Genomic DNA, 9,035 nt, shown 5'->3' with positions numbered 1-9,035 from the left:
ACTGATACAATTCATTTTATTTTAATTTCAATTAATGATTAATTTTAAAATGGTTAGCAATTGCTATTTACTAATAAACCCCAAACCACCAAAAAAGAATTGTATTTGCTAAATCTAAATATAAGTTTATAAGAAGATGTTCACTGTTTTAGGCACGCTCGTAGTCCCCGGTGGTAGGTAGGAGGGCGGATAATAGGAAGGCGCCGGTATATATGGACCGGCTGAAGATGATCCATTGCAGCGCGAAGGAAAGAGAAAAATGTAAATGAGTTAACGCTTGCGCTCTTTGAGAGATATGATGACAGCAAAAAAATGTCTACGTACTTTGAATGGGTGCAGTGGTCACTACTTCCGGTCCTAATGTGGACGATTCATAGTGATGTCATGTAAAGACGTAAATATAAATTAGTAAACACTTATCCTCTTTCGTAGTTGTAAGCATAATGCAACACAATCACACATACCTTGGGGGGCTGGAATAATCGTCGGTTCCGCTTCTATATTGTATAATCCATAGTGTTGTCATGTAAAGAGGTGTAGATAAGTGCTATATTAATTACATACACAAACATAATTTGCACATACCTGGAATGGGCACCACAGTTACTTCTTCAGGTCCCAAAATGGACGGAGCATAGTATTATCATGGAAAGATGTAAATATAAATTAGTAAACACTTATCTTCTTTTGCAGTTGTAAGCATCGTGCAACACAATCACACATACCTTGGGGGGCTGGAATAATCATCGGTCCAGCTTCTACTTTGTGTAGTCCATAGTGTTGTCATGTAAAGAGGTATAGGTAAGTTATAGAACAAATACATACATAAAACACAATTTGTATATACCTGTTTGGGGAGACACGGTTACAGCTTCCGGAGTCTCTGTATATTCTTCGTCTGGCGGCGGTATCGAACCTATATTTGGTGCCAAAGAAGACATAAGTTTTTTAGATTATAACACAAAGCTATTACATACCAAGTAGTGACTTCATAGTACTGTTATTTTCGGGAAAGACGAAATCTATATTTATCAGAAGACGTAAACTTTTTACTTTAAAATACCATTATCACCAATACGTACCAGTAAGGGTTGGCGTTGGCGTTGGCGGGACCATACCTTCACGTTGTTTTTCTATGTTTATTTACTGATATAAGTTTTATATTCCAATGACATAGTGATTAGTGCGATTACTTACCCTTCGGTAATTGGCCATGATGCCACACATAACTTCCGGATGGACTCACGCACATACCTATATATTTCGCAGATGTGAATTTTTCGCATTAAAATTCAATTCATACAAATGCATACCTATTTTGTCAGACTCAGGAGGAACCCACAGGTAGTAGCCAAGTTTGTTAAAAATTACGCTTTCAAAACAATCACCATCTATACATGTAGGCGGATGTTATGACTTTGTTTTGCAGTGTAGTCAATAGCGCAGACAAGTTTTTTAAATTAAAAATTGACTGCATACTTACATTTTTTGTGAGTTGGACGTCGCAATCCAGCTACAAACATTAAAAGGTATAAGTTATTTCCAACATAATTCAATCAGAGCAAGTGCGTTATATACCGAATGGCAAGCCGTGGTTCCATTTTAAATAATAATTAGTTCCCTCCGGTCCGGGTAAGGTGCAGGGATCTAAAGTTTTTGATTAAATTGCTTATGTTTTTCGCTGGAGTTAACGAGAATACATACCGTTTGTGGCGACTCCAATGTGTGCAGTGTAATGTCCTATAGTATTACCAACAAAATATTCGTCACCAGGAGCTACACAAACTGCATGTGGAAAAGAAACATGAAAGTTTTAAATTATTACAAGACAAAGCATGATACAAAAATGGTCAGAGTTTACATATCACATTATGCTTGAAGGAGCTTTATGTGTACGTCTAGACTAACTGAATGTAATATGTTTTAGACAAATCGATTACCAGAAATACTTACACAGATCTTTGTATGCAGTCGAAATTAACACAAATACCACATTAACCATAAAAAGAAAGATAAAAAAGGGAAAACGAAATTATTTAAATATTTGGCAAAGCAACTTTATTTGTTTATCTTAACTAACACAAGAAAAATTGTTACAATGTATTACGATTATCAGAAATACTTACAACCTGTGTATGCAGTCAAAGTTAGCAAAGACGTGAAATAAGCAATCACTCGAAAAATAATATATAAAATACATAAGTTCACGTTGACCAATACAAGCAAATTTGTTTGGCTGAGTAATCCAATTACTACAAATACTTACATTCTTTATACACAGTCGAAGTTAGCAGAAATATCAAATTAACGATGACCGGGAAAATAAACAAAACGAAAACATGAAATTTATAAATAAAAATATTCCTGAAGGAACTTTATGTGTTCATCTTGACAAGTGCCAGATATCTTGTTTCAGAGTAATTGGATTACCAGAAATACTTACCCGCTTTATATGCAGTCGGAGTTAGCAGAAATATCAAATTAACGATGACCGGGAAAATAAACAAAACGAAAACATAAAATTTATAAATAAAAATATTCCTGAAGGGACTTGATGTGTTCATCTTGACAAATGTGAGATAACTTGTTTCAAAGCAATTCGATTATCATAAGTAGTATATATATGGGGGAACGTCGACGCGAATTTTAGCCCGCAACAAAAAGGCCCTTTTTTTTTTTCTTTCGAAAATAGCCCAACTTCACACGGTTCGGCAAGATATTGGAAAAATTGGTCTTCCTCGGTTGGGTTTTTTGCATATCGCTTCCTCAAATCGTCCAGATCGTCGCTAGATAAGTCATTCTCTCTAATAATTTCACTTCTTATTTTCTTGTAGACACCCTCAGACTTGACTTCACCTAAATTGTAGGCTTCCAAATCTTTATTATCTAGTTTGTTTAAAAAATTCACCCGAGCCTGTTTTGGAAGAATGTTTTTCATTTCTTCACGGAAAACTACGCGTTTATATCCTCTCACTTGAGAGGTTTTAAAAAAGGTATGATTGAAAACACCTCTAGTTGTGAAGCAGCATTGCAATGGCTGACCCGTCTTTGGCTTTTCTACCACGAATATATCGTATTCTAAACAAATTTTATCTTTTCTCGAATTCCTACAGCAATAAGCTCTTATATGAGCAAAATTGTTTTTTTGATATTTGATGTCTTTAATTTCTAAAGGACATTTCTCTATAGTCTTAACAAAGGTTTTATTTCTATAACCGAAAAAGCTAACATTCGTACTGATCGTCTCATCTTCAGTTTCTGATTTAACTATTGCATTATAGACATCAATCGCCTCAGCCAAGTAATGCTTTATAAAATAGGAATAATTTTTATTAAATTTTCCATTATTATCTATAAAACTTTTCGTAGCGTTAAACGGTACAGAAAAATAAAAAGGCTCGGAGCAGTCTTTAGAGATTTGATGAGAGTTTTCAGAAGGAATTGACTGCTCGATGATAACATTTTCTAAGTTTTCCTGAGCAACTGTCTCGGGCAATTTCATTTCCATATTTATGGACCTATCTTCTTCTATTTTTGAAGGAAAACTTGTCAATTGTGTATTCTGTTCTATAAAACTCTTCACAAATTTGAAAAGTTTAATACTTTTATGTCCCTATTGTCCGAACCCCACAAAACTGCCTGCGTTTCAACATCCGTTTTCATTGAGATGAATGGAATTGGTTTTTCGCAAACTATTTCGCTTAACGAAGATAGGTTTGGCGGAGAAACTGTTAATTTGGTGGAGAAATGTTTACCATCAGTTGAAATAAAACGTTTATCAGAATGTTTATCCTTTAATTTTTCTAAGATTTTATCGAAATTTTTACGACAAAACCATATTAAACATACATGGTTCTTTAGATTAGGTTTTTTCTTTAAATTCCTACACAATGAATTTAGTAAGGAATTTTTGCTATTTTTCCCCACTTGTAGAGAATTTTTATTTAACTTAATGTTCCTGTTATGAACTTCTAGCATAAGAAATTTAAAAAACTCATCAAAATCTATGGATTTCTTTTTTAACTTTCTTCTAGCAAGGTGGAATACTAAAAAAAAATGAGATTTATAGCTCCAAACGAAAATTTCAACGAAGTTCCATCAACAGCCATATTTGTTTTATATTGTTCTTTAACAAGGTTATTAATAAAATGCAAAAAGTACTTACTTAATTTTAATTTTTAAAAAGTTTGCAAAAAATGTTGCAGAAATTAACTAAGTCCCAAATTTGATGTAGTAGCAACCCACTAAAAACTCTGGTCACAATTTTCACTAGTAACGATGTTCGTTTCAATGTAAGATGATGATATCTGTTCGTTTAAATATTAAAGCACTTCAAAATCAATTGGACTCTACTCTTGATAATATTCGATTGAGTATCTCAAGCGAAATGAATTTTATGTAAATGAATTGCTATAATTTCTAAGTTTATCCCTCATCATTTATGAATTTATAAAACAAATTGAAAAAATCCAAAAATCCAAAATTTTCGGCTTAAGAGAACTACTTATTAATTATATGATTTATTCATTGTAATTATATTGCAATTACTTTAAGTACCATATCGTCTTTAAATAAAATAAGTTATATGGCATAATATATGCCGAAGTAAATGACACCGCGGAAAGTACATCCCACTGCCGAATGAAGAAAATATATATATATTCATGTAATGTTGTCTTCTTCTTTTCCTTAGAATATATGTCGTCATACCCAAAAGTCATAAACTGAATTTTTATCGATACAAATCATAAGAAAGAGAAAACAGGTAGTGAAGTGACTGCTAAGCGCACGCACAAACGCACACGAACATTTTTACCATAGCATATATTCTATTAGCCTATAGAATGTCTTCAACAAAATTATACGCGATTCATATTTAGAAAAATGACGACAACTCAATACCATACATATAAATTCTTAAGCAAGTGTATGGACAAATGCGTTACTATTGGAAATATATCCGCCTAATGCGTAATCTTAAACATGCATGCTAAAAAAAGACAAAAACATTATGTGTATAAAATCAAACATTTCATTAGCAACATTTACGCAACATTTTGCCTTACGGTATTGTGAATATGGAGCGGACCGATTTTTGGCGAATTTCGAGGTGATGTCCCCTATACAGGGTAATGAAGTTATGTTTTTCTGATAGGTTATAGCGTCCTTTAAGACATACCAAAAAACTGTAGTCTAAAAATAGTTATAACACGATTTTAACGTACTCATTTGTAACGTACCTTTGCATGAGATTTACTAGCAATAACTAAGCATTTGTGGTTTTGCGTCCGTAATTAGCGACTTAGTATGTTTTATATGTGCACGTTCGCTAAGATTATTAAATTTTAATACTTATTTTACTTTATTGTTATTCATTTCGCAATACATTGTAACTCAGCAAAGACATTTTTAGCGAAGACAAGAACCATAAAAAACGTGTGTTATCTTGGGGGGCTAACTTCACTTCAGTAATTTTTTGGCCTTTTCGTATAGTAGTAGTATATATACGGGGGAACGATGTCCGCACACTTCCCGATCCCACCACACTCCAAACGCCACCCATGCGCACACACACATACACACACACAATACCATCCCTCACGTCTACTACACATTCCACATGACAGTCCACTTACCCTCACAACACGGATTCCAACGCTAACGATCACGTTTCATCATGTACCTCCCTCTCCAATTACACTCCCTCATATCACGCTAACAAACACTTATCTCCCATAAATCTTACCTCCATTACACACATCCTCCTAAGCAACCGAAAAATTATTCCTACACGGACATGAATTATTTATGATTCTCTTTACAAAAGTACATGAAAAAAGAAGCACGACCGTGCATGCATGTCTCTACACAAATTCCCATCAGCACATCTCTTCATTACACACATCTTAATTACCAAACCAAAAAGGATTCTTTCGAGGACATACATTATTTACGATTCCGATAACAAAACAAAAATTAAAAATATATAAAAAAAAGGGACACGGTCGTGCATACACATGTCTACACAAATTGCCACGAAGACACAAAATTAAGTGCACTCTGGGTGACGCGACTATTTCACCATATCGCATTTCAGAACACTTACACGTCTCATGATCCATCCTCATTTCTATTTTTTATTATCACTATTTCCATTCGTATAAATACTCCGCTGAGAATGGAAAAAGAACTAGTATTATGGTGCATTATAAATGATAAAAAGAAAAAGGTCAAACGGTATTTATGGCCACACTTCAAAGCATTTATAGAGAAAAATAAAAGACAGATGGAATTTTACAGATAACGCTTGAAGGTAAGTTCACCAACATTTCTATCCTATATAAGCAGAGTTTTCTCTTTAGTTATTTTCAAAAATACTAAAACCAGTAAATCGGTTAGTGAGTTAATTACTTTAAATAAAAATAGAAAAAATTAACATAGAACCAAGGAACAACAATAGCATATCACCATCATTATCAACAATATTATCAACGGAATACGAGAATCAATCTACTGCGGAAATGATGATGATGACTGAAAATTACAATTCTCAGATGACATTGGACTTTGTAATCTTTTTACCGTCACAAACTTCCGAGATTATTTCACTTTCTGATGATAATGAGGACGATCTAGAAATTTTTGTATCAACACAAGCTAGTACATATAATCCAATCTCGTCACTTCAACTTGCTCAAGTGTCTGAAGGGACGGAGTTTAATTGGGCAACCGTCTCCCAATCAATCTTCATGGCGAATAATCAAATGGACCAATTCCTTTAAAGCGAGACTCCGAATTACGACCTCAGATATCAAACTGAAACACTTTCTGATCCAATTGAAAGCTATGATCATTATTTCAATGATAGCTTCAATGACCAACTGTTAAATATTAATATACCTACAGTTACTACGGATTACAACAGACTTTTAGACGATAGTTTCAATAATGAAATTTCTAAGATTAATTTGGAGAGTTTACTACAATAAAGCATTAAACAAATAAATAACAATTAAACTTATGTTTTATTTTTTTTCTTCTGATAACTACAGCCAATATGACCAGAAATCTATAAAAATAAATTACAAACTGAATTTTAGTTAGTAGCTTCAAACTCGTGATTGAAAAAAGAACTACAACATCAATACAACAAAAGCCATGGTCAGAAACAAGAAACAAAAGAAATATTTTTCATATAATAGTTCTAAAACTTTCTTAATTTTTTTAAATGTTTTTAATAGACCTTTCTGCAGACTCTGAATGACGCATGGAAAACATCAGGACAAGGATACACAAAGATAGATGAGTTATCAATTGATGCATCCTATAAAATAGTCGGATGTAAGGCAAAAGTAACACAATATGGAGAAAAGATTGCCCTTTATTTGGAATCACCAGAGGGAAAGTTACTCTGGATATTTCTTCCGAAGCGTCTTAGACAAGTGTTCCCATCCAAGAATCCGTATAAAAAGTTAAAGGAAAATAATATCCAACATATTATCTTTCGGGGAAGAGACAAATCTATAGCTAATGCCCCTATTTTTGAGTTTATTCCAAATGAAAATAAAGAATTTGATATTTAAAATGAAATTTTAATTTATTTTATTCAAAATTCTTTTTTACATAGTTTGAGTATTTTCTTATCATTAAAGCTGTAGTCAGTTTCACTAAATTGTTTGAGATAAGCATTTAATCTTTTCCGTTTACTCTTATATAAGCTATAAAGGAAGGCATAATGTCCGCAAGTGCTTGAAAAGTATCCTTGGAGTTGCTGTTTATTACATACATACGTGTCGCAGTTTCTCTTTAAAAAATTGTAAAATGCTTTCTTCAATCGTCGTTGACCATACGAATCAAAGTATTCCGCTCCTAACTTAGAATTAAAATAAAAGGCCACCCAATGCTCTCCTGGTTGATTAGAGTAATCTGTTTTTGCTATTATAATAGCAGGTTTAGAGCCCACTTTCCGTGGTAAATTATTAGCTGGGAGAACACCTTGAAAATACTTCTTTGTAGATTGATTTGCCTTAAGTGCTTGTTCTATTTGTATCGCGTAATTTTCACGTTTCTGTTTCTATCAATCTCTAACATCGAATCATACTCGCAGCACACTATGCAAGTTACAGCTGATGTTAATGCCCGAGCGAATTTGCCTTTAATGCCTATGTTTCCTTGCCTTAAAATATTAGCACACAAATGATCAGCGGAGAGATCGAACGCTAGTATAAAGCAGCTATCTTCAAAAAGTTTCTTATTTATATGAAGACCACAATCTGAGTGATTAATTCCAGATGATTTGAATAGCATGCTATAGGCTCTAGTTGATCTTAATTTTTCTGTAGAGTAATCGAATTCAAGTGGTTGAGCGGGTATTTGAACACCATTGACTGACAAATTAAACCTTTGCAAATAAAAATGCTCGAACTTGAAAGGATCCGCTGTTCGATCGCCTGAATAAGCGCTATTGTAAACCATACAAAAAGCTAAAATGTCGGAAGTTGTCCTACGACAACATTATCTAATGATAGGGTATACAGAGTGAATGTTTTAACTTCTACCTTATTAAATGGATATAAAGCTGCTTTCGTTTGTAATATTTTATGATGAGCAACCAGTATTCCTGGATTAATAGTTATGTGATTCATAAACATTTGTGCTTCCAATATATTAAGCTGCGTTTTCTTGGCAGGATTTTGCATTAAATAAAATGATGATTTTTCCAAATTAAATATTATTTAGCAAGAGTTTAGGCTGATTAAAAATATCATCATGCAGCTTTCCGAACAATTCAACTTTGTTACTCTCATCCATCAATTCGGTTAATTGTTTGTTACCATCATGAAATATTTCGCCAGTGAAGTAATCTGGATACCATCCAGAACAAGATAAATGAGTTCGACCTGCATCAGTGCCATAATTGAGTAGAGTTTGTATGTATGATCTGTAGTGATAATTGTTGTCACTTTGCGAAACCAATACGTTATTTAAATATACGGATACGCTTCGAAACATGGAATGAAGAAGATTATTTACGA

The 9,035-nt window shown here is 33.3% G+C and overlaps 1 long non-coding RNA gene across 1 annotated transcript; it reads right to left on the bottom strand.

Annotated features, from left to right (window-relative positions):
• Positions 1–726: 726 nt before the first annotated feature.
• LOC119642119 lies at positions 727–1,023 on the bottom strand. The gene is made up of 3 exons (XR_005247956.1): positions 978–1,023; positions 848–916; positions 727–758 (listed from the first exon to the last, which is right to left on the bottom strand). It is a non-coding gene; the product is annotated as an uncharacterized LOC119642119 (long non-coding RNA).
• Positions 1,024–9,035: the final 8,012 nt, after the last annotated feature.

The sequence above is a fragment of the Glossina fuscipes genome, unplaced genomic scaffold, assembly GCF_014805625.2.
Source record: "Glossina fuscipes isolate IAEA_lab_2018 unplaced genomic scaffold, Yale_Gfus_2 216, whole genome shotgun sequence".
NCBI lineage: Eukaryota > Metazoa > Arthropoda > Insecta > Diptera > Glossinidae > Glossina > Glossina fuscipes.
Note: the sequence above shows the minus strand (reverse complement) of the source record. Positions and strands in the feature narration are given on the sequence as shown.